At 44.7% G+C, this 26607-nt stretch overlaps 1 long non-coding RNA gene across 1 annotated transcript; it reads left to right on the forward strand.

Annotated features, from left to right (window-relative positions):
- Positions 1-395: 395 nt before the first annotated feature.
- LOC145514886 (uncharacterized) lies at positions 396-11228 on the forward strand. Its single transcript, XR_014060540.1, has 2 exons — positions 396-630; positions 10163-11228. It is a non-coding gene; the product is annotated as an uncharacterized LOC145514886 (long non-coding RNA).
- The last annotated feature ends 15379 nt before the right edge of the window (positions 11229-26607 follow it).

A 26607-nucleotide genomic window follows, 5' to 3' on the forward strand; every position in this document is an offset into this window, starting at 1 on the left:
GTGATCCCTTTGAAAGAAAGGGTACGTTTAATGCCAGGGTTGTGAGTGCTGGACTGAAACAACTTCTGAAAGGTATTTATTTATTCCCCACTTCACAGAGAACCCCTGCAGTTCAGAAGGCCTCCCCCACCCCACCCCTGCCATGGAGCTGGGGCTGGACCCGGGGTCTCCCAGCTCTGACTTGTCATGTCCACTGGCCACGTGAGAGCCAGGGCTCCCAGCCCAGTGCGTCTAAAGAGACCAAATCATTTGATTTCCCAGGACAAAGGGGCCTCATCAGAGTGGACACAGCCCAGCAGGAAAGTCCTGACATCACACAAAAGAGAGACAACCTCATTATTCTGGAATGTAGGGGGTGGAGGGACAAAAGGGAGAGCAGAGTTGAAATGTGGCTTTGTACTATACCTGACTCTGAATGAGGCCCGTGAGTTTCCGAGTCCCACTGAGAACGCAGTAAACAATTTCAGCACTCTGCAGCACGCGGACACTTGGTGTGAACGTGCACCAATATGTGTCCACTTCACATGAGCCTTCAGTCTTTTAGGGAGGTCACACAGCCTAGTGGCTTCGGAGCGGGGGCCTGGTGTCAGCCTGTTTAAGCTTGACTCTTCCATCTCCAGCTTGTTACCGGTAAGACACTTTCCACGAGTACTCCTGTGAACTTCCGTTAACTCAATTGCAAAATGGGATCAGAACTCATTGTTGTCAGGCTTTGAACAATTCCTGGCTCCGAGCAGGTGATGTTCGACTCATTGTGATCACACGACCATCATCATTATGATGGAAGGTTTCCTGAGTATTTCAACCGGACACGCTCCTGCTGCTGTGGAGACCTTAAGATTCCGGACGTTGTAATCAAGTGTCCGGTGTTGAAAGCTTGAGTTCTCTACATTCAAATGCATGTGTGTGTGTGTGTGTGTTGAAACTGACTTGAGTCTTAGCTTTTCCATTAACAAAATATTAATGACAGTGTCTAGGATCAAGTAGGGTGTAAGTAAAGAGGGCCACCTGTGTAAAGGTGAGTCCCATCCCTGACACACAGCGTGGTCCGCATGGTAGCACCGTCAAGCCTTTCCATGAACTCAGATTCACGTCCTGTGGCTTGACAAGCCTTCGAGAGTGTGGGGAGTGATTCCAGGAGCAGCATGAGCTCCCCTGCTGTTCCTGTTGAAGGGTCCCTTGAAACAGGGACCAAACGGTCATATCTAAAATCTCCACCCTCTAACTCTTCATCCGTCACTGCAACCACATCTGACTGTAGCATGTAGGCCTCTGTCCCCACAACTTCTGGACCACAAGCTCACAGGAGCAGCTAAATGGTCTTTGCCACTTTCTCACACTCAGCCTACAGAAAACAAGCTATGTGAATGCCCAGGAATCATTCATCAGGTGCTTACTGAATGAATGAATAATACAAAGCCGCCTTCCCCCACCATTTAACACAGTGAGAGGTATTCTGTTTGCTAATTTAATATCATGTCTTTCTGGGCAGCATCTATGTGCTGGATTTACTTCATGCCGTGTCCCCAGTTTGAACACAGTTCCTGGCATACCCTGGATGTTCAATAAATGTTTCTTTGGTGAATGAATGAAGGAAGGAAAAAAATGAGTAAGCCATGGAGAAGCTCAGTGAATATTTGCTATGTCAAGCTAAATAAAACATTTGCCATCTGATGACTTGGGCAAATTAGGGTATAGGCATCAGTTCATTATGTCTGTGGCAAAGAACCAGTCATTGAACTTGTCTCTTTATAAAATATGATTTGGGGACTGTAATAAACCCAGAATGATGCATGCATGAAATAAAACTTAGTTGTGGGCTTTCCAAAATGATCCCATTCATCTACGTTCCATCCTGATTCGAAAGGCCTTTTCTTTAAAGTCTGTTTTCTTCACTCCTCATCTCTACGCCTCACCCCTCCTCAGGGACAGACCTGCCAATGCCAGCATCCTTTTTTTGTAACTTTTTTTCAAAGGAAAAAAAAAAAGCATTAAATGGCACGTGATTCACTGCAGAGACACAAGGCTTTATCTTATAAAGTGGAGAAAATACAAGGGACTCACAGAATAAATGTTGGGACATAACCACATATTGGCAAGGATTGGAAAGGAACCCTCATGCGATGATGGTTAGAATATAAATTGGTAAAACTATTTTGGAAATCTGTTTGCAGTTTCTACTAAAAATTAATCACACACCAACCCTATCACTCAGGAATTCTATCCCTGGGAATATTATCCATTAAAACCGGGGGCGTATATCCAAAGAAGACATACACGCAAATGTTTCTAGGTGACTTATTCATCTTAGTCAGGAGATAAATAGACGTGGTTTCTCCATCCAGCGGAATACGATAGAGCAGTTTACTACTGCTCCAACAATAGTGCCCATTTTAACGCAGTCTGGAAGAATCTCACAGATATTCTGTTGAGGAAACCAGGCACAAAAGAGTACCTACTGTATAAATCTATTTGTAGAAAGTTAAAAATAAAAAGGAAAACCCATCAATGATGATGGAAGTATGAACAGTGGGTAGGGAGGAAGGAGGCTAAACCAGGAAGGGGTGTCAGAGAGGCTTCTGGAGGGAGAGCTGGAAACACTTTACATCTTGATCTCACTTGAGGACACATAGGTTACCTTTATCATCAAATCAGATACTTAGGGTTTCATGCTCTGCTGTAGGTATATTGTTCCTCATTTAAAATATTTACTTGCAACAAATATCAGGATTCTCTCACAATACCAAGATTGCTAGACTTCTTTATTCATTGGTACGTTCATCTTCTTATTTCTTTTGAAATATCAATACGTGGCTTCGAATAGATTTCCCAGGTATTACTTTAATCGTTCAATTGCCCTGATGGTTGTAACATGGACCTCTCAGGTCAGAGGACAGATGCTCTAGAGCTTGAACTCAGGGACCGTGTGACCCAGATTCGCATTCTGGCTTTGCTGTGGATTAGCCATGTGACCTTGAGCATATTATCCTAAACTTCTTAGTCTTGGTCTCTTTATCTAGGAACTGGAAACAATATCTATATTCATAAGGATTAGAGAATATATGGGAAAGTGGCTGGCTTGGCACAGAGTAAAGGGTGTCTAGTCTTTGTATTAGAAGGAGTGGATGGGTCATTGTAAATGTTGTTGTAGTCATTGTTGCTGTTCAGTCGCTAAGTCTTGTATGACTCTTTGCAACCCCATGGACTATAGCATGCCAGGCTCCTCTGAGCCATGCCATCCAGGGCCCCCCAAGATGGGTCACAGTGAAGAGTTCTGACAAAACGTGGTCCACTGGAGGAAGTGGCACTAGCAGTAAAAGAGCCCGCCTGTCACTGCAGGAGACGTAAGAGACATGGGTTCAATTCCTGGGTTGGGAAGATCCCCTGGAGGAGGGAACAGCAACCCACTTCAGTATTCTTGCCTGGAGAATGCTATGGACAGAGGAGCCAGGCAGGTTACAGTCCATGGGGTCACAAAGAGTCAGAGACCACTGAAGAGACTTAACCCAGAGAAGGAAATGGCAACCCACTCCAGGATTCTCGCCTGGAGAACCCCATGGACAGTGTTGCAAAAGTACTAAAAGGATAACTGGAGTCCCGTTGGCTGGGGCACATGTAACCTCTCACGCTGGGTGTTGAGTGGAATGCATCACAGGGAGGGGGTGTGAGTGCCCTGAATGGTAATGACACTGAGGTCATGTCCTGTCAGAATGGGAACCTCCGAGCTTGACTTGGAAGAAAGGAGGACAACGGCCTGCAAGACATGTGCTCCTGGATCTGGAACACTGCCTGCTTAGGCTCTGACATTTATCCACGTTCCTGATGTCGCCAGAGCCCAAAGTAAAGCCAGATGTGCCATGCCCCAATCTGAACCCCAGGCTGTGGTTCCGCAGGCAGATGGCTCCAGAATTCCCCACAATGCTCCCCTCCATGGGCAGTGTGTGATGACTGTGTAAAAAAGGAAACCAGAGGTTCAACCTGGGTGGAATCCATGTCTGGTTAGATCATTTACGTTCATAATTACTTTCCGTCACCACACTGGAGCGTGTCTGGTTGTTCACAATGGGAAAAGTGATTTGCTGTGGCATCCACATGGAGAAGGGAGTGTGACTCACGGGTTCAGGCCCAGCTTCGGGAACGCAGTGTGGCCGAGTCCCTGCCTGGGCTGATTCAGTTGGTGGTGGCCAGGCCTTCCTGGCAAGGCCTCCAACTCTCAGAGACAAGAAAGACCAAGAACTCAATCGGGACACAAAAGATAGGCCAGTATTTTTCCCAGCAGGTCCTATCATTGTCCACAGTAATGGAACTTGTCACTGGAGCAGCGCCCGCTGAGCACTTCGTGTGTCATGTGTCACTATGACCTCCTGCTCTGTCTGTCTGGATACAGTCATCTCTGTTATAAAGATGATGACATGAAGGGTTATAGGAATGAAGTGAAGCTTGCAAGTGACAGAGCCAGAAATCGCATTCTTTCATGCCTGTCTGGACTTTCCTAATGGAACCTGCAGACTATTCGAGAGTCTGACTTTCCATTGGCCATGACCAAGCCCTATACTCAGGATTCCCTCAAGAATGACCACACTGCTGTCCTCAAAGAACCAGTTTCTGAATCAGGCCAGTTATCCCAGTTCTATTTGCCAGCTCTCAGTCCCTAACCTGGGCTGTCCTAGTGGCTCAGAGGTGAAGAAACTGCCTGCCAAACAGGAGATGCGGGTTCAATCCCTGGGTTGGGAAGCTCCCCTGGAGAAGGAAATGGGAAGCTACTCTAGTATTCTTGCCTGGGAAATCCCATGGACAGAGAAGCCTGGCGGGCTACAGTCCATGGGGTTGCAAAAGATTCAGATACAACTTAGCAACTAAACAACGATTCCCCTATCCAAATATCACATCCATTTGGGAAGGACTGAAAGTTGAAGGTAGCCCCTTGCTTTTTTCAAGGACATTGACCACAAGAGGAGCCATGTCAGGGAATCTTGGAGTCAGAATAACTCAGCCTTTTCAGGTGAAATCTCACACATACTCTTATTCCTAGAAGATTCCAAGAAGAAAATAAGAGATGTGAAACTTCATATTGGCTTCACCAAAATGCATGTACACATCCCAAGTGCACACTGGTTGGAGACTGATGATAGAGGCAAACAAAACAAAGAAACTTCTCTTGGCTCCCATGCTTCACACGTAAGATATATTCAGTGTACTACAGTCATTGGTTTTATTGTCATTCCATAAAAGAAAGGTATTAGTTTTCATCTCCTGTGGATGCTCTGAGAGACTTCTTACAAGGATTCAGCTTCTAAACAAGACTTAAACCCCCCAAGAGAGTCCCACAGAGGGGAGATCCCACCTTTGCCCATGAGCTGCTAGTTCTCTTGGACCATGTGGATACTCACTTCGCCCTTGGGATCTTGGGAGCAGGGTGTCTTCCAGTCACAGGACAGAATCAAGCTCTTGATCATAGTACAGGACACTAGACAAAAGAGACCAACACACACAGGCATTTGCGTGAGAGGAACTCACTCCTCCCTTGCAAAGGACTTGATTTCTGCCTGTCCATCTGGGGCTACCAGGAGCCACTGTGCCTGGCAGATGCAGGGGTGCTCACCAGCAGGCCGTCTCCAGGTGAGTGGACGTGCAGTTAAAGACAGGCAATTCGCTTGTATTGATCGCTGTGGTTGCCGGCACTTCCAGCAACTGTGCATCAGGAGACACTTGGAGCGGAACAAATGGCAAGCTTGGGTGTGTTGCCGTCACATCGCCCAGATTTACATCTGCTTAGAATAATTTTAGCTCAACACATTTCTCGTCGCTGAAACTGAGCAGGAGCTGTCACATACGATTCGAGCCAAGGCCAGGCTGGACTCTGTTTCCTACTTTCCAGCAGCCAAAGGCCCGCACTTCAGGACTCATCTGGGTGATTCTGGAAAAGATGAAGTCGTTGCAGATTTCATCACCGGGAAGGCCTGCCATGTCTTATAAGTCATTTGATATTTACATAGATCAGGCTTCGAAAACAATGAACTCCCAGGAAATACATAGTGGACACTAAATTTGTAGTCCCAGAGAAGAAAATGTTTCATGTTAGGGAAGGAACAGAGGTCCTGTTTGTCAAACTGTGCTCCATAGGGGCTGAGCTCTGCATTCCTTCCATGAAAAGAGGGGTCTGTCATCAAACAGTGGATGTATGTTAGAGCCCCGTCTCAGAGGTTCCCAAAATGTATCAGCAGACAAACAGTTCTCAAGTCCAGCAATCATGAAACCTCTGTCTTAGGGTTTTTCTGGAAGTTTTGCCCGTGGAAACTTTTTTCTCAGGAATACCTATTACCTGGAATGAGTTCTAGGAAACAGTCGGCCAACGCAAGAGCTTGCATTGTCACAGAGACCCAGGAAAAACATTCCTTCTCAGGTTGCAAGTCCTCAGAGATAGCTCTCTAGCAAGCTGCTGCTGCTGTTGCTGCTGCTGCTGAGTCGCTTCAGTCGTGTCCGACTCTGTGTGACCCCTTAGACGGCAGCCCACCAGGCTCTCCCGTCCCTGGGATTCTCCAGGCAAGAACACTGGAGTGGGTTGCCATTTCCTTCTCCAGTGCATGAAAGTGAAAAGTGAAAGTGAAATTGCTCAGTCGTGTCCGACTCTTAGCGACCCCATGGACTGTAGCCTACCAGGCTCCTCCGTCCATGGGATTTTCCAGACAAGAGTACTGGAGTGGGGTGCCATTGCCTTCTCCATCTCAAGCAAGAGTCCTGCTGAAAAGATTCTAGCTGGCAAGAATTATTTCACACTGGTCAGATTTCCAGGGGAGGAGAGAAGAGGCTGGGGAAATCACCCTCAAAAATGCAAGAAGTTTTGGACATTTTGTCAGGGCTGTTTGCCTTAGTCCACTTAGGATGCTAAAGCGAAAATACCACCACCTGGGTGGCTTAAACAACAAACATTTACTTCTCACAATTTTGGAGACTTAGGAAGCCCAAGATTATGACACTAGCATATTTACTGGCTGGTGAGGAACCCACGCACTTGTTGATAAACAGCCCTCTTTTCCCTGTGTCCTTATGTGGTAGAAGGGGCGAGGGAGCTCTCTGGGGCCTGCCTGGCCCTCCCTCCCTTCCTCCCTTCCTTTTCTCTCTCTTTCTTTCTCTCTACTGAAGTGTAGTTGACTAACAGTGTCATGTTACTTTCAGGTGTACAGCGGAGTGATTCAGTTGCATATGTTTTATATATATGTACATTATTTTTCATTTTCTTTTACATTATAAGTTGCTATAAGATATTGACTCTATCTCCCTGTGCTATGCAGCAGGCCCTTGTTATCTCTTTTATATACAGTAGTTTATATCTGTTAATCCCAAACTCTTTAATTTATCCCCCACCCCCTGCTCTCCCCTTTGGTAACCGTAAATTTGTTTTCTATGCCTGTAAGTCTATTTCTATTTTGTAAATAACTTCATTTGTATCATTTCTTTTAGATTCCACATATAAGTGATATCATACAGTATTTGTCTTTCTCTTTCTGACTTATTTTACTGGGTATGATAATCTCTAGGTCCATCCATATTGCTGCAAATGGTTTTATTTCATTCTTTTTTATGGCTGAAATATATATATATGTATATGTGTATATATATGTATACGTACATATGTATGTATGTGTATATATATATCTATATTATAAACAGTGCTGCTATCAACATTGGGGTGCATATATCTTTTTGAATTAGATTTTTCATCTTTTCTGGATATCTGACCAGGAGTTGGATTGCTGGATCATATGGTAGTTCTATTTTCAGTTTCTTAGGGAAAGTCCAGCCTGTTTTTCATAGTGGCTATATCAATTTACGTTGCCACCTACAGTGTAGGAAGATTCTCTGGAGTCTCTTTTATAAGGGCAATAATTCCGTTCTTAAAGTCCCCACCCAGCTGCCCAAATCTCTCCCCAAAGGCTCCACCTCCTAATGCTATCACCAGGGGACCAGGTTTCACTCATGAATTTTAGAAGGACACACACAGTCTATAATACCATCCAAGTTAATATCTTAGAAACAAAGTCAAGGATAGGAGGCCATGACCCTAATAACGTCCTAAACGGGACCTGGCTTACTGACCTGGGTTCTGGAGTCATTAGAATCAAGTCTAAATCCTTCACAACAGCGGCGTGGCCTCAGGAAACTTTCCTAACTTCCTCTAGCCTCACAATCTTAATCTTTAAAATGAGGACACTATAATAATAACAGTAGCATCTGCTTGTGTGAACCTTGTGAGGTTAAAATGAGACTATAGCTGCAAACCCCGGGCCTATTAGAAGCATTCGATAACTGCTAGCTATTAGAATTATTTGCTATTTTTCGTTTTTATTCTCCAGTCTTCCCATAGCGATGAGCTCTGAAACCCTGTAAGTAACGACAGTGATTTTATTCCAAGGCAAGGAGGGAGGAGGCAGACAGATCGAGGGGAGGGAGGACCCCAGGACAGAAAGTTGGTGGGGGCAGCCCCAGAAAAGAAAAGGGGTGGGCCTGGCACCATATGGAAAGAGGAGAGCCAGAAACAGCCTCCTCGGGGCTGCACAGCCGCATTAGAAAGGAGAGGAGGTGACTGCCGCCAAAACAAACTCGTCAGACACGGCCACAAGTACAGATGAGCGGCTGCGGAGTGCTGGGCGTACCTTCAGGGAGAGGTAGACCCAGCTCTGTGCTTCCGTCGCTTCCTTTTCCTCTTGCAATTCTAGTTTAGAGGGTTTTTTCTTTCAATAAAACTTTGCTGCTATCTGGGCCTACGGGTTTCTCAGGCATAGGCGGGTCTCTCCTTTACGTGTTAACACACTACATGGGAGCCCTGCAAACCTGGAAAAGTGGGTGCTTACCACCTGCTCAGAATCCACACCTGCGTGCATGGATGCGGCACTAGATGACAAAGTCAGAGCTTGACTCGTTTGTTAGTTTCTTTGGGATGCCTTGACAAATGACCCCAAATGTGGTGTCTTAAAACAAGAGCTGAAATCAGTGTTGGCAGGCCATGCTCTCTCTGAAGGCCCTAGGGGGGGAGCCTTGTTACCTATTCCAGCTTCTAGGGCTAGTGGCTTTCTTGGGCTTGTGGCAGCATAAACCCCAATCTCTGCCTCCCCTGTGTGTATGCCTGGGTTCCCCACTGTGCTCAGACCGTGGGTGTAGGCTCATCTTCATCAAGTGTGAGCTCGTCTTGAGACTCTAAATGAATGTTGTCGTTGTTGTTTAGTCACTAAGTCAGGTCTGACTCTTTGTGACCCCACAGACTGTTGCCCACCAGGCTCCTCCATCCTTGGGATTTTCCAGGCAAGAATACTGGAGTGGGTCACCATTCACTTCTCCAGGGGATCTTCCCGACCCAAGGATCGAACCCACAGCCCCTGCTTGGCAGGTGGATTCTTTACCACTCTGCCACCTGTTCAGCTCAGTTCAGTCACTCAGTCATGTCCAACTCTTTGTGACCCCATGGACTGTAGCACGCGAGGCTTCCCTGTCTGTCATCAACTCCTGGAGCCACCTGGGAAGTCCCTACATGAATTATATCTGCAAATACCCTATTTCCAAATAAGATTTCATTCTAAGATTCCAAGTAGACAGGAATTGGCTGGAGTGGGACCCAGGGATGAGGGGGCAGGCAGCTAGTATCCAACCCACTGCAGTGTGGGGGCCTGAGGTCAGAGTTGTGGGGGGTGGGGGGTAAGGAGCCAAAAGAGGATTAAATCAGGGCCGGTCACTCAGATGGGAAAAGAATTATTGATAATAATAAACAGAGGCAATGAGGTGGTCCTTGTGCTAAGTGTCCACATACTATCTCACAGAATCCTCATGAGGATGAGCGGGGTGACGTGAGTGCTGCTGTCAGCCCTGCTTTGCAGGTGAGGAAGCCAAGGTTCAGCGATGCCGTGGAATTTGGCCACGTCCACAGAACTAACTAGCGGTGGAGTCAGCTCTTGAGTGCAGGCTTCCCAGATGGCACAGTGTTTTAGGCTCTCTGGGCCATGAGGTCTCTGTTACAAGTACTCAGCTCCGCCATTGTCCTTTGAAAACAGCCAGAGATGATACGTGAACAAGTCAGGGAGGCTGTTCTCTAGTGAAGCTTTACTTATAAATACTCATCATGAACTGGATTTGGCTCAATTTTGATAATGATAATTTAACTCTATTCCAGGTCTTTAAGACAATCCATTTTTGAAATTGAATCCATCCAATACCACTATGAAGATAGTATTGTCAGGCCCATTTTACAAATAAGGAAACTAAAACCACACTGATTACGTCGTTTGTGGAAATTCCCATAGGTCTTCAGTGGCAGAAGTGGGATTTGAATCCAGGTCTGAGTGACTTCCAAGTTCCTGCCCTTAAGTAGGAGCTCAGCTGTTCTCAAACTTAAATCTGCCAGAGCTTTTGCATTTTAGCAAAGACACCTAGGTGACCTTGATGTAGGTGGATCTTGGGAAATACACTCTGGACAGTAAGTTACACTGCATTCTACGGTCACCTCCAAAGTAGGGTGACCACCTGTCTCAGTCTACACCCAGCAAGTCCCACACTTTTGGGGACCTGGGACAGCCAGTCCACTCAGATCCACACCTTCCCAACAGTGCCCAGCAGGTGGTAGACACTTGAAAAATCCTCATGGAAAGAATGAATGAATGAACCCAACTCTCAGTGGAAGCCCCAGTTGATTGGCAGGGCTCCCCCATAGCAAGAGATTGGAGGGACTCTTCAAGACCTAACTCAGAGGGACAGCTCCTCCCATTCCCCCGCAGAGCTAGTCACAGCCCCGGAAAAAGTGATGCCTCATCGTGTTCCCATTTGTGCTGACGTGTTCAGATGCCGCTCGTCCTTAATGCAAGAAGAAAGGAGAAGGAGACGGGAGTAAATCTCTGCTGTCATAATTACTCTTTCTGCCTTTCCACTGCCCTTTCCCCAAACTCTCAACCCTCCCCTACCCTCCTGCAGAGACCTGGCCCCAAGCGGTGGGGGTGGCAGGAAGGTCCCTGATGTTGGGAGGCTCTGCCTGTCCAGGCTTCACCTGGAATCCATTGGTGACCCTCTTTGGCAAGTCAGTGACCCTCTTAGGACCTGAGAAACAGCCTTATAAAGCTGGGAGTGGGGCAGTGGTCGAACCCTTTTCCTGCGAATCTTATAAGGTCAGCCTGAGGCGCTCACGTGTGGACAGGACTATGCCAAACCAGCACAGCTCAGACAATAAAACCTATAGTTACCATCAACACCCACCCATTTGTCATTCACCTTCTCAGGGGGTGTCTTAAAGTCCTGTGTAGAGCCAAGGAGGGCCTCAGGTTTTTGGAATCTCATGAGTTCAGAACTTTTGGTCCGTAGGGGAGACAGGCATGTAACAAATAATCACATACAGGGGGATGTAATTACAGTCATAACCATCGTTGACGTAGCCTCCAAAAGAGGACTTTGTCAGACCATGTAATAGGGAAACTGGCCCAGTCTTGAGGTTGCTGGAAGATTTCCTAGAGGCCCAGAGGTAGCACTGGAGTTAGCCAGATGAGGAAAGGGAGGAACTGCATGCTAAGACAAAGGAACAGCACAGGCGAACAAACGTACAAAAGGCAGCCAAAGTTGCCAACCTCACTGTCTTCTCATTCTCTTTGCACTTGCTTCTTTTCCTCCTGTGTCTTTTTCTCCTTCATTTCCTTCTACTATTTTTCTTGTTTTTCTTCTCATGCGGTGAGTATAGAGTGACCTCTTTGCTGCTGTTGTTGCATAGATACCACCCCCAGACTAGAGAACCAGCTCCCAGTCCACAGAAGCACCATCTGCTTTCCTTCCATTGTCCCCCCAGGTGTGGTCAGCATTGAGTGGCCCATGGCAAAACACAAGACCCAAGGGACACCTCATTCTATTGCAAATCACTCCAGGCCAGAGTCCTGGTCCTGACCTTGCACCAGCTCCCAAGCCCTCGGTGGGCTCCTGGGGGCCTCGAGGTATTCAGATGGGCACTGAGACCATAGTGGAATCCATTCACTTTGCAAATTTCGTAGAGTTTGGAAGCCTTTTCCCTAGAGGTAGAAATAAGTGGCCTCTTCTAGGAGAAACGGACCTCTTTTCACGTTGTTTGCCCTGATTTGTGCTCCATTAAAACAAACCTTCAGAGTCAGCTTCTGGTACGAGCCTCAGGATTCTTCTAAATGTATCCTTTCCATGAAGACGCTGCCATTGTTAATCACCAGGCACCATGGATTTGACGCCCTGGTATTGGAGTACGGGTTTTGCAGCTATTTATTTACCAACAGGGAAACAGAACAGTGGTTCCATTTGCTACTCTTAAATTTATTGTCAGTCCTTCTGTGTGGTGTAAAATTTTTAGTCATCTTCAACAGCTCTCAGAAATAAGCATTCCAAATATATTCGCCTACTGTACAAAGATGTGCTGATACCACTCCTTGCAATTTTTGCAAGAGACGATGGGAAATAGTAGATCTAACTGGTGGGAAATGAATCTTGGGAAGAAAACAAAAATCTGGGACCTTTGTAAAGCTTAGAAAAATCTCAAGAATCGCAAAGGTGCCCCCGGCATGGCCCACAGAAAAGAGCCTAGGTTAATCATTGCAGCTGGCAAGGGAAGGGAAAGGAGTGTTTCCCAGGACTGTGAGGACAGTCAAGGGTCAAAGGACATTGTCTCTGCACAGTAGTCACATCAGTGGTCAGCCATTGGGCCCACCAAGCCTCCTATCCACATTCATTCTCTGCAGCTTACACCCTTCTGGCTCTTCCACGAAAATAAAGGGAAACGGCCTGACACTGGCTGCAGAATTAGAGTTGTGAAAACCCAAGCAATCTGGAAGTCCCCAAACCTTTCTGCCCAGCGGGAGAAGCTTCCTGAAAACAAACAGGAAACGGAGCACAGTTTCCCAAGTGTTTCACCACCACCCCAGGCCAAAGAAATGGGCCCCAGCTTATGGGAGCTGACCTAGTCCATCTCTTCCCAGCTCAGCATGCTAAAACCCCTTATTGGCAGCGTGAAATTGGCCACGGTGGGCGTATGTCCACCAGGAAAGCTGGCAACTGCTCCAAATCGGACTTCAGTTTTTCTTGGGGCATCAATTTGCCAGCACACGGGATGCCTAATATCCATACCATTCTTCATTCTCTATCCTCAGATTGCATATCTATCTACTCATTCATGCAACCTGTGTTTATCGAGCCCTTATGAAGTGTCAGCATTCTGGAGTGGGAAATCTAGCCCCCATTTCATCTGTGTGAACAGCACTCAGAGAAATGAGCTGACTTGCCCAGAAGCACGGAGGGCCATTCCTGCCAGCCACTGAGGGTTCAGAGTGAAAAAGACAGACAAGGTCTCTGCCCTCAGGGAGTTTACATGCCTTCCATTTAAAAATCTGCACGTACGATAAAATTCTTCATTCATTTTCCATTTTTGTAAATGACTTAAAAGCATGTAAAACTGCCCATCAGAGCTTTAATCAGTTGAAAGAAGCAGTGTGGTCACAACAAACTAATGTCCTCTCCCCAAAAGCAAAGATGTTTTATATGGCTTTGTGGGGAAGAGATGTTTCTTATTGCAAGTTTGATTTCCATTGGTAAGATTAATTATCACAAGGTATCCTAGATAAATCCCTGGATTGGGAATTCCAGTTCCCATTTTATATATATATATATATATATATATGAGAAATCTAAAGAGGTGAGCTGGCAGAGGGAAGGTTTCTCCTTCAGGAATTGGGATCAGGACAGAACTTGATGCCAGAGACCCCGCCCCAATGGTATGCGGGTGCTGTATAAGAAAGTGCTTTGCAAATGCCAGTGCTGACTGCCATGAGCATTAGATGTTAGTGTTACATTGCTATGACATATAAGTGCACAAGCCCATGACACCAAACACGATTGTAGACCTTCTTTCCCAGGAGAAGGAACCCATGTTACCTTTCTAGGGGTTGTGCCCCTGTCTCAGGCCTCCATGTGTAGACTCCTGGGGCAGTGGGATGAGCAGAGGAGAGAAGGGAGTTGGAGAGCTGGCATTTTTGGTGAGCGCCATACTCTGCAGAGCCTGGGATGATAAGCAGAAGAGTTCATCGGCTCCCCCATTCCAGCCATCAGGCAGGAGCCAAATCAGGGCCATCACGAGTCCCTGAACCAGAGATGAGCAACAGCTGCTGGAAACCCAGGCTTCTCGCCCTATCCACAGAGTAAGCCGCTCTTCCCAGCAAAACAAAATGTTCCCGCTCATTATTATTTATTTTTTTTTTTTTAAGAAAGTCATGCAAGGCGTTAGAGTGGTGCTGAAGCTGGTTGTGTTCAGAAACTCCAAAAATGATAACAAATGTTTTTTATTTTATTTCATTTTCTTTTCCAAACCATATGGACTTGCCAGCTCCATGCATCACTGCTTGTTTATTCTAAACCAGCTGTTGGCACCCTGATAATGCTATAGGATCGTTCAAGTGCAGACTGCCAAACCACAGGATATGGAAATCATCTCCCTGATTGAAAAGAAAAAAAAAAAGAGAGAAAACCCCACCTCACGGCAGATTCCAGTCATGAACTTCTGCAAGGATGGGGGTCGGAAAAATGGGTGTGGGATCCTATAAATAGGCTTAAAACTCAGGATTGTTTTAACCAGGAGAACGTGTGACTCGTCTGGTTAATCACAACTAGTATTTGACCTTTCCAGAGGTACAGTTTGTGTTGCATTGCCAAATGCAACTTGCTGTTTTCTTCTCATAATTACTAAACTCTGATTCAAAAGTCAGCCACAAGAACACAGTTTGGAAACTCGATTCCCTATAGGTTTTAGGCATTTTCGTAAATGTATTTATTTGTTTGGACCATGAAAAGATAAACCACTCATGACAGGGGTAACCAGCCAAAGACACATATCTCGGTCTGCTGTCCTAGAATCACCCTAAACTTGTATTAGAGTCACTTGACCAAGTCTGGCCCCTGCATTCTATGCAAAGAAGAATAAACTAAGCAGAGGACCTAACCACAAAGAAGAGTCCTCCAGTCTGGAGGACGCAGGCTCTTTGAGAACTAACTATTGGACCTGGACTTGGCCTCCATGGAACAGAGTCCTACCTGCTGGAACTTTCTTTGTTGTCTGTATATTCTGCCACAAACAGCTGGGAAGAGGGTTAAGGAGGAACAGGAAGACAAGTCGTAGGTGAAGCCTTGCTCAGCACAAGGCACAGGCATCGTCTCAGTGAATCTCCACCAGACCTCAGTGCAGTGGGGGAAATGACTCCCATTTTACAAGACACGGGAACTGAGGCCCAGCATGGGGAAGCATCTTGTACCAGGCTATTGTGGGTTGGCCATATTCCCCAAAGAGATGCTAAAGCCTTAACCCCTGGTACCTGTGAACGTGATCTTGTTTGGAAAAGGGTCTTTGAAGGTGTAATAAGATGCAAATTCAGATAAGGTCATACTGGAGTAGAGTGGGACCTTCATCTAAAGTGACTGGTGTCCTTATAAGAAAAGAGGAAGAGACACGGAGACAGACACACACAGAGACTAATGCCGTGTGAAACACACAGCCATGCACAGAAAGGAGACAATGTAAAGAAGCCATGCGACCGGGGAGGCAAGGATTTCGAGGAAAGCCAAGGACTGCCCCCCTGGCGACAGTAGAAGCTAAGAGAAAAGCATGGGACAGATTCTCTGTAGAGTCCCTTGGAGAGAGCAGGGCCCGGCCAACATCTTGATTTCAGGCTTCTAGCCCCTAGAACCATGAGAGAAGACATCACTGCTGTTTCAAGCCACTTAGCTTGCAGTAATTAGTTATGGCAGCCTCAGGGGGCTAATACAAGGGTTAATATGGTTGGGACATACTTTACAATGGCTGGATATCCTTTACCTAAAGTGATAAAGAGAAACACGCTCTGTGCAGGAATTCCGACACATTTCAAAGAATTCCAGAGATAAATGGGAAACACATGACAGGAAATGAAGAACTGGGGAACTCCCTCCACGGCCCACATTCTATCAGGTGCCGAGGCTTCAGGGATGGGTCAGCTGTGGTCCCTGCCCTGGAGAGTAGGGATCCAGGGATGCTGGCGTCATCATCCCGATGTGCGGATGAGGTCCTCAATAGTGGAGACGGAATCGTCAGGGAGACCTTGAGCTGTTGGATGCTAAACCCCAGCACAGGCAGGAGCTGGAGACATCTTCTTAGAATGCGGATGCTTAAAGGCTGTGCTTGGTGGCCCTGTGGGATTAGATCTGGTGACAGGAAGGGGTAGCAATTGAGCAGCTCCATGTAAGGACTTCTGGCAGTGATGGCCACGCTAGGGAGGTCGGGGGCCCTAAGGAGAAGGGCTCACTAGTGCCGAAGTCATGTGTTGGCAAGAAGGGGAAGGCTTGAGACTTCCCCAGCAACACTGGAATGGCAGGGTGATCAATTTCTTGGGGCTCTTGTAGCTGCGGGTATTTAAAGACAGACAGGCACAAAGCCCGAGCTGGTTCTGAATGATTGATTCAGCAGGAGAGGAGCTTGAGAGCTGACGGCTGTGTCCAGGCACATCCTTGGGCCCTGGTTCTCTCAGATGAGCTTATTTCTCTGGAACCAGTCAAGCCAGTTCAGGGGCTGGAGAACTACTGTCATTTAGCCAAACCCGTGGGCTTCTGAGCTGTGATATATCTCTTTGCTCTTCTCTCAAAGGACATGACATCATCTCGGCACAGACACTCAGGTAATGTTCCCCATCATCTCGTTTGGCAAGAAAAATCCTACCAAGGAGAACCGCCCGCACCCCCCCACCCCCAACCAGTCTCGGAGCCTCTGGGTAATGGGGTTTAGGAGTGAAGAATCATTTTGCCCACATGAAAAATGCTTGGGGTGCTTTAAAGTCTTAACCTTCACTGAGCAAATGTGGCAAATAGTTTATTCCTCACTGCATGTTACAATTCTGATTTCTTCCTGGGTTTAAAGCTTTACACCAGTTAGTGTGAATGCTTAAATCTCCATGTTTATTAAGTGTCCATTTTTTGTCATTTTATTGAGTGCCTATTTATGCCAGGCACTAGGTTCAACTTTTACAAAATTTTGAACATCTGTACCTTATCGTATTTAATCCCAATGGCATTGAGTCTTGTTATCCTCGTTTTATAGATGAGGAGACAGAGGCTCAGAGAAGTTCAGGAACTTGTAAAAGTGGACCAGTTGGTGGGTGACAGAGTATAGGCCTCTGATGCTGGTGCCTTGATTCCAACCCTGTATTTTGATCCACTATGTTACCTTTTCAAAAGATTCAAAGATGAGTAATGTCCTTTATTTTCTGGACCGTTAAAGAACAGGCTCACGGTCTGCCCATTTATTGGCTTAGAGAGGAAGCACCTCCTCTCAAAACAGCATGCTCCTCTGAACCTTGTTAACTTACAGATTCTTCCGGGAATTTTCCTATTGCCAAACGCACAACACACACACACACATACACACACACAACTGAGCCCCTAGCAATATCCTCCCCCTTGGAAAGGGTCCCAGAAACAGCATGAAATCAAGGTTGCCAATCTTTTAACCCCTTGATCTAAGAAAAAAATCCTCATAATGTGTTTCAGGTGGTGATATTACAGATATCTCTTGCACTATGTAGTAATGGCTTTGCTGAAAAGTTGTGTGTAATTAATTATTGGTGACTCTGATGCAATTTAAAATTCACTGGTAGAACTTCTCTTGAAAGTAGTTCCACTGCATCTTGGTTTATGAAATGAATAGTCTTCTTGTCCATTTACAAACTGATTTTTTTTCTTGAAAACATAATTATAGAAAAGTTGTGAGTCCCATCTACTAAAGGGTTGATGACTTTCTTCACCTCCTCAGAAGCATCTCTGAGTTAACGTTTATTAATCCCAAAACATCAGGAGACAGAAACCTAAGTTTCTTAATAGAAACGCTTAATAGCATTTAACATAAGCTCTTTAAAAGAAGTCATCTTCCATTAGGTATATGAGTCTCATGTAGTTCCTTCTAGAGCTAACATCAAAAAAGATGTCCTTTTCACCACAGGGGATTGGAATGCAAACATAGGAAGTCAGGAGATACCTGGAGTAACAGGCAAGTTTGGCCTTGGAGTAGAAAATAAAGCAGAGCAGAGGCTAACAGGGTTTCATCAAGATAACACACTGGTCATAGTAAACACCCTTTCCCAACAAAACAAGAGATGACTCTACACATGTACATCCGTTCAGTTCAGTTCAGTCACTCAGTCGTGTCCGACTCTTTGCGACCCCATGAATCGCAGCACGCCAGGCCTCCCTGTCCATCACCAACTCCCAGAGTCTACCCAAACCCATGTCCATCGAGTTGGTGATGCCATCCAACCATCGCATCCTCTGTCGTCCCCTTCTCCTCCTGCCCCCAATCCTACCCAGCATTAGGGTCTTTTCCAATGAGTCAACTCTTTGCATGAGGTGGCAAAGTATTGGAGTTTCAGCTTCAACATCAGTCCTTCCAATGAACACCCAGGACTGATCTCCTTTAGGATGGACTGGTTGGGTCTCCTTGCAGTCCAAGGGACTCTCAAGAGTTTTCTCCAACACCACACTTCAAAAGGATCAGTTCTGCGGTGCTCAGCTTTCTTCACCGTCCAACTCTCACATCCATACATGACCACTGGAAAAACCATAGTCTTGACTAGATGGACTTTTGTTGGCAAAGTAATGTCTCTGCTTTTCAATATGCTGTCTAGGTTGGTCATAACCTTCCTTCCAAGGAGTAAGCATCTTTTAATTTCATGGCTGCAATCACCATCAGCAGTGATTTTGGAGCCCAAAAAAATAAAGTCTGACACTGTTTCCACTGTTTCCCCATCTATTTCCCATGAAGTGATGGGACCAGATGCCATGATCTTAGTTTTCTGAACGTTGAGCTTTAAGCCAACTTTTTCACTCTCCTCTTTCACTTTCATCAAGAGGCTCTTTAGTTCTTCTTCACTTTCTGCCATAAGGTTGGTGTCATCTGTATATCTGAGGTTGTTGATATTTCTCCCGGCAATCTTGATTCCAGCTTGTGTTTCTTCCAGCCCAGCGTTTCTCATGATGTACTCTGCATATAAGTTAAATAAGCAGGGTGACAATATACAACCTTGATGTACTCCTTTTCCTATTTGGAACCAGTCTGTTGTTCCATGTCCAGTTCTAACTGTTGCTTCCTGACCTGCATACAGGTTTCTCAAGAGACAGGTCAGATGATCTGGTATTCCCATCTCTTTCAGAATTTTCCACAGTTTATTGTGATCCACACATGTACATCATGTACACATGTACACGTACATCACCAGATGGTCAATACTGAAATCAGATTGATTATATTCTTTGCAACTGAAAATGGAGAAGCTCTATACAGTCAGTAAAAACAAGACCTGGAGCTCACTGTGGCTCAGATCATGAGTTCCTTATTGCAAAATTCAGGCCTAAATTGAAGAAAGTAAGGAAAACCACTATGTCATTCAGGTATGACCTAAATCAAATCCCTTATGATTATACAGTGGAGGTGATGAATAGATTCAAGAGATTAGATCTGGTAGACAGAGTACTTGGAGAACTATGGACAGGGGTTCATAATGTTGTACAGGAGGCGGTGACCAAAACCATCCCAAAGAAAAAGAAATGCGAGGAGGTAAAATGGTTGTCTGAGAAAGCTTTACAAATAGCTGATGAAAGAAGAGAAGCAAAAGGCAATGGAGAAAGGGAAAGATACACACAATTGAATGCAGAGTTTCAGAGAATAGCAAGGAGAGATAAGAAAGCCTTCTTAAATGAATAATGCAAAGAAATAGAGGAAAACAGAATGAGAAAGACTAAAGATCTCTTTAAGAAAATGGAAGATATCAAGGGAATATTTCATGCAAGGATAGGCACAATAAAGGACAGAAATGGTAAGGACTTAACAGAAGCAGAAGAGATTAAGAAGGGGTGGCAAGAATACACAGAAGAACTATACAAAACAATGTCTTAATGACCCAGATAACCAAGATGGTATGGTCACTTGCCTAATATCCACTTAGCCAAATATCCTGGAATGTGAGGTCAAGTGGGCCTTAGGAAGCATTGCTATGAACAAAGCTAGCGGAGGTGATGGAATGCCAGCTGAGTTGTTTCAAATCCTGGAAGATGATGCTGTGAAAGTGCTGCACTCAATATGCCAGCAAACTTGGAAAACTCAGCGATGGCCACAGGACTGGAAAAGGTCAGTTTGCATTCCAATCCCAAAGAAAGGCAATGCCAAAGAATGTTCAAACCACCATACAATTGTGCTCGTGTCACATGCTAGTAAGGTAAAGCTCAAAATCCTTCAAGCTAGGCTTCAGCAGTACATGAACTTAGAACTTCCAGATGTACAAGCTGAATTTAGAAAAGGCAGAGGAACTAGTGATCTAATTGCCAACATTCATTAGACCATAGATCATTGGACCATAGAAAATTCCAGAAAAGCATCTACTTCTTCAGTGACTACACTAAAGCCTTTGACTGTATGGGTCACAATAAACTGTGGAAAATTCTTAAAGAGATGGGAATACCAGAACACCTTAGCTGTCTCCTGAGAAACCTGTATGCAGGTCAAGGAGCAACAATTAGATACGGACATGGAACAACAGACTGGCTCAAAATTGGGAAAGGAGTACAAGGCTATATATTGTGACCCTGATTATTTAACTTCTATGCAGAGTACATCATGTCAAATTCTGGGCTGGATGAATCACAAGCTGGAATCAAGATTGCAGGAAGAAATATCAACAACCTCAGATATGCAGGTGATGCCACCCTTATGGCAGAAAGTGAAGAGAAACTAAAGAGCCTCTTGATAAGAATGAAAGAGGAAAGTGAAAAATCTGGCTTAAAACACAACATTCATAAAACAAAGATCATAGCATCTGGCCCCATCACTTCATGACAAATTGATGGGGAAAAAGTGGAAAGAGCGGCAGTTATTTTCTTGGGTTCCAAAATCATTGCAGACTATGACTACAACCATGAAATTAAAAGATTTTTGCTCCTTGGAAGAAAATTTATGACAAACTTAGACCATGTGTTAAAAAGCAGAAACATCACTTTGCTTACAAAAGTTCATATAGTCAAAGCTATGGGTTTTCCAATAGTCATGTACAGATATGAGAGTTGGGCCATAAAGAAGGCTGAGCGCCAAAGAATTAAAGCCTTCAAACTGTGATGCTGGAGAAGACTCTTGAGAGTCCCTTGGACTGCAAGGAGATCCAACCAGTCAATCCTAAAGGAAATCAGTCCTGAATACTCATTGGAAGGACTGATGCTGAAGCAGAAGCTCCAATATTTTTGGCCACCTGATGCAAAAAGCCAACTCACTGGAAAAGACCCTGATGCTGGGAAAGATTGAGGGCTGGAGGAGAAGCGGGTGACAGAGGATGAGATGGTTCAATGGCATCACTGACTAAACGGATATGAATTTGAGCAAACTTCCTGAGATAGCGAAGGACAGGGAAGCCTGGTGCTGCAGTCCATGGGGTTGCAGAGTCAGACATGATGGAGCAACTGAACAACAGGGTCTCTAGCCCAACTATCAATACAGTGGTGACAGACACTTCCCACTGGTGCCATGTGGTGATATCTTTTTGGTTCCTATCCCATTGCTAACCTCCCCATTAACACGGAACCCCTGGCTGAGAACACAGCTCTTCACAGGCCGAGGGAGCAGCCAGTGATAGTCAGGACAACATGGTTATTTACGAGCGCGAGCCTTGAAGTCAGAGGGGCCAGAAGTTACATCCCGAACCTGACCCTGCTGGATGACCTTGACTTTGATAAGTCATTAAACTCTGAAGTATCAGCTGCCTCACTTAGGCAGTGGAGAAATGAGAAGCTACCTCTCAGGATCAGTTGAAGTTTAAATGAAACAATATATTTAAAATGCTGTGCTTAGCACCTAGCATATAACAAGTGTTCATTAATATTACCCCCAGTTATTTCTTCTTGGCTTAAACTTATCAAGTATAATCCAGCCAAACCCTTGCTAAGGGTCATTCCTCTCATCTAGCTTCACAAAAGTTCTGAAGAACAAGGTGACTTCAGATGACACTCTCAGTCGAAGAGGCCCCAAATGAAGATGCTGAGACCTCTCAAATAAGCAGCGGGACAGGGAAAGTTACAGTACCTGGAGATGAGATCTAGAAAAATAAGAAAATTAGGCCCTGCTTAAATTACTTTTACCCAGCATTAATCACCATGAATGCAGCAAGAGATCTATTTTTGTACCAACATTAGAGGTCAAAGCCAGTGGAGATTTGAAATTTTTTTTTTCTCTTTCTCAAATTACTCAGGACTCAAAGTGGAGAAGATGACTTGTTGGTTTGCTGACTGGAGATTTTAGGCAAAGTCATGAGGCACTGACTTTTCTCTCCCCAGGACAGAGTAAGGTGATGCTTTGTCAACAACCTGGCTGATGTCATTGCTGTTGATAGTTGATCCTAATAATGTAGTCGGCAGCGTAGGCCAAGGGCTCCTATATGATATTCTCTGGCTCCTGAATTTCCCATACAAGCTGTCTCCATTGATCAGATATAATCGAATAATGGCTGAAATTCTGCTTCTCCATGGGTCCTATAGGCCATTTCTTTATGACATGACCAAATTGGCCATAGCGCATTCAATTTGTTTTAATGGCCAACACAGAGGCAATTAAGCGGATTGACTGTGCAGCGATCCAAATTGTCCATTAAGAAGGTGGCCAGAATAACTGGACCAAAGTCTTGTATCCCCCTACCATCCACTTATTTTGGGATGTCTAGACTTGGCTGAGCCTTTAAATTTTTTTAATTCTTAAAACTCCCGTTAACTAGTTCTGCTTAATGTTTATGCTACAGTTCTTTAGAAAGAAGCAAAGCAGGTTTGGAAAAGAAAGAGGGATTTTTTTTTTTTTTTTGGATGATCTCGACTTTTCTGATCTGAGTGAGGTAATAGGAAGTAAGTACCTCGTTCAAGTTCTGAAGATTTACAAGGGTGTGAGAAATGAAGTGCATTGGTGCCGATTGCTACTAATACACGTTTTATGAGGAGGAATTTATCTTCCCACACTAGCAGCCCCCAAGGTTATGATCTGTCTCTATAATATGTACCTGCTTTTGAACAACTGATGATTGACTTCATCTGGTCCTATTTTGCTAATTCAATCTGCAAAGGAAAACTACTCTTGCCAGAATTTTAAAGATGAAAAATGCACCCATTATATTATCAAATACAATTGATCTTGGAGCACGTGTGTGTTTAGATAAATGCATCTGATTCCTGTGTAAAAATTTAAGCAACACTGCGTACAGAAAGCCTCATTTTGTAGGGAGAAATAGAGTGTGTCAGCTATGGTGCTTTCGCTGAGAAGTTTGCAGTAGAGGGGCTAGTTTGCCAACAGAAAGAGGCAAAGATCATCAGAAGCAATTTGATCTCTCTCAACTTTCATGCTGAGAGTGTTTCATGTCCCTGTTTTCTGTTTCAACTGGCACTTTTCCTTTATATATTTATCATCAGTGTCATTGGGCAAAATCAAAAGCGAGAGCAAATTAATAAATCCATCTCAACTTCTTTCCACCATTTGTTCAAATTAGTAGTATCTTAAATGGATATTGTGTTTTTTGGCTCTCAAAACATATTTTCATGAGGGTCTCATTTTGAATAGATGAGGGATCCTTCTAAGATAGATATGGCTAACTCTGTTTGACTGATAAGGGAAGCACAGAAAAATGAGCAACTTTCCATAATTATGGCTATTGGTGGCAAAAAGAAGAACCAGGGCTGCTGGTTTGGAGCCTGGGGTTTGCCCTCAAGATAGACCTGGGTCTCCTGGCTGGGAAGCAGTATCCGATAGATAGTAAGGAGTGACCTGTAGTCATGCTGGCACATGGACATCTCTGGACAGGTCATCTCTGCCACCCCATCCCCAAAGTCTAAAGTCCCCTGAGCCCAGGAAATGTTCTTAGAGGCAATAAGTGTCAAGGTTAAAAGTGAAGAATCTGGATTTGAATCCAGTCCTGCTGTGGACTAGTCATGTCTTATGTCCTTGTTTTCCTTACCTACAGATTAAGTGTAACAACAGTATCCACTTCACAACTGCTCTGTTTTCTCTCCTGACTGGCTTTCTCTCCTGTTGACCAGTATATACTAATAAGACAATCCTACCATGAATACCTGGCACTCGGTAAATATTTGCGAATGAATGAATGAGAATAAATATCAAGTTCCTGGTATATAGTTATAAACACTCAATACATGTTCACTATTCATAATAATAGCTTTAGTAATGGATCAGAAGGGATTCCCTGGTGGCTCAGATGGTAAAGAATCTTCCTGCAGTGTAGAAGACCTGGGTTTGATCCCTGGGTTGGGAAGATGCCCTGGAGAAGGGAACAGCTACCCACTCCAGTATTCTCACCTGGAGAATTCCATGGACAGAGGAGCCAGGTGGGTTATAGGCTATGGATCAGAAAGATAAAGACCCACTTTTGTGTCTCTAAATGGGCTAGATTACATTGCTCTCCTCAGGTTATGGGATACGTTAGAAAATTCTGTGCAGAATGCCTGGCATGGTATCTACTCTCAGTGTTTCTGTGACCAGTATTATTATTGTTAATATTATCATCATTATTATTATTTCGAGTTCTGGAATTCCTCCAAGACTTTGCATACCAGCAGAATGGAAAAGGTTATTAGCATTCCCACCTGCTCACCATATGACAGAAGTCTGACCTACAGCACAGTAACTAGCCTGTGTAGGAAATATTCAATTCCTGACGTTCAGATGATGGATACTGAGGCTCGGACCTGGACAAGGTCATGGTTCTGGGACTTGGATGTCATTCTTCTCTTTTGTCAAGTCTCAGATTTCTTTCAGACCATGTGTCACCCCTATTAGTGGCTATTGCCTGTCACCACGTTGAAGCACGTTGTTCTCCAGGCATGAATGAGAGAGGGAACTCTGGGGCGATCACCATTAAGACAGCTCCATCAGTTTAACTCCTCCATCAGTTTGAGGAAAGAGCAAGGACTCTCCTTTTTTTCATGGAAAGGCATTTTATGTTAAAAATAGTAGTGTGTATACATCGATCCCAAACTCCCAATCTATCCCTCCCCCACTACCCTTCCACACCTGGTAATTAACCATCAGTTCACTCTCTAAGTCTGTGAGTTCATTTGTATCATTTTTTTAGATTCTGCATATAAGTGATATCACAAATTTATCTTCCTCTGTCCGACTTTCTTCATTTGGTATGATAATCTCCAGGTCTATCCATGTTACTGCAAATGGCATAATTTCATTTGTTTTAATGGCTGAGTAATATTCTGTTGGATATATATATGTACCACATCTTCTTTATCCATTCATCTGTCTGTAGACATTTAGGTTGCTTCCATGTTTTGGCTATTGTGAACAAAGCTGCTATGAACATTGGGGTACCATGTGTTCCTCTGGATATATGCCTAAAAGTGGGATTGCTGGATTGTATGGTATCTCTATTTTTAGATTTTTAAAGGAAACTCCACACTGTTCTCCATAGTGGCTGTGCCAATTTACATTCCCAACAACGCTGTAGGAGGGTTCCCTTTACTCCACACCTTCCCCAGCATTTATTGTTTGCAGATTTTTTGGTGATGACCATTCTGACTGGTGTGAGGTGATATCTCATTGTAGTTTTGATTTGCATTTCTCTAATAATTAGTGATGTTGAGCATCTTTTCATTTACTTCTTGGCTGTCTGTATGTCTTCTTTGGAGAAGTGTTTCTTCAGGTCTTCTGCCCATTTTTTAATTGGGTTGTTTGCTGTTTTGATACTGAGCTGTATGAGCTGTTTGTATTAATAAATTTTGGAAGGACTCTTCGCTAAATACCTGGCATATGGCAGGAACTCAGTATCTATCGAATGGGTAGATGAGCATCTCCTCAGACAAAAAGAGGGTCAGAGGGACAGTGTTCTCAAGTCCTGATCACTGCCTTGGGCCCCAAGGAAAGCCCCAGAGGCCCCATGGGAAACTTGAGCACAGTGGCTCTTGTCCTGATATCACTGTCATGAACGCTTTCAGGACACATCTCCTATTTTCTCCCAATTTAGAGAGAAAATGTAGTCTTGTGGCCCTGAGTTAGTGCCTTCCTTCCCGCCCTTCCACCAGCTTCTTCAAAGTCTGTTCAGCAGAGGCCCAGTGGTCCCCATTTGCAGAGTCTACGGCAAATTTCCTAATACCTGTGAACCACGAATTGCCTTATCAGCGCTTCTCTTCTCTTGCTGCTGCTGCTGCTAAGTCGCTTCAGTCGTGTCCAACTCTGTGCTACCCCATAGACGGCAGCCCACCAGGCTCCACTGTCCCTGGGATTCTCCAGGCAAGAACACTGGGGTGGGTTGCCATTTCCTTCTCCAATGCATGAACGTGAAAAGTGAAAGTGAAGTCGCTCAGTTGTGTCTGACTCTTTGCGACCCCACGGACTGCAGCCTACCAGGCTCCTATGGTGGCACAATTAACCAGATGATAAAGCTCTTTAAAATGAAAGAAAACCCTAAAAATATATTGATTTTCTACAGAGCCATAATGTTTAATGTATCATTCCAAACTGGAGAGGGGACTCATTTAGAAGGGACCCATAAATCTACAACCATCTCTGTGCAA

Source organism: Giraffa tippelskirchi, chromosome 7 (assembly GCF_054371585.1).
Source record: "Giraffa tippelskirchi isolate mGirTip1 chromosome 7, T2T-mGirTip1v1.2.pri, whole genome shotgun sequence".
NCBI classification, from domain to species: Eukaryota; Metazoa; Chordata; class Mammalia; order Artiodactyla; family Giraffidae; genus Giraffa; species Giraffa tippelskirchi.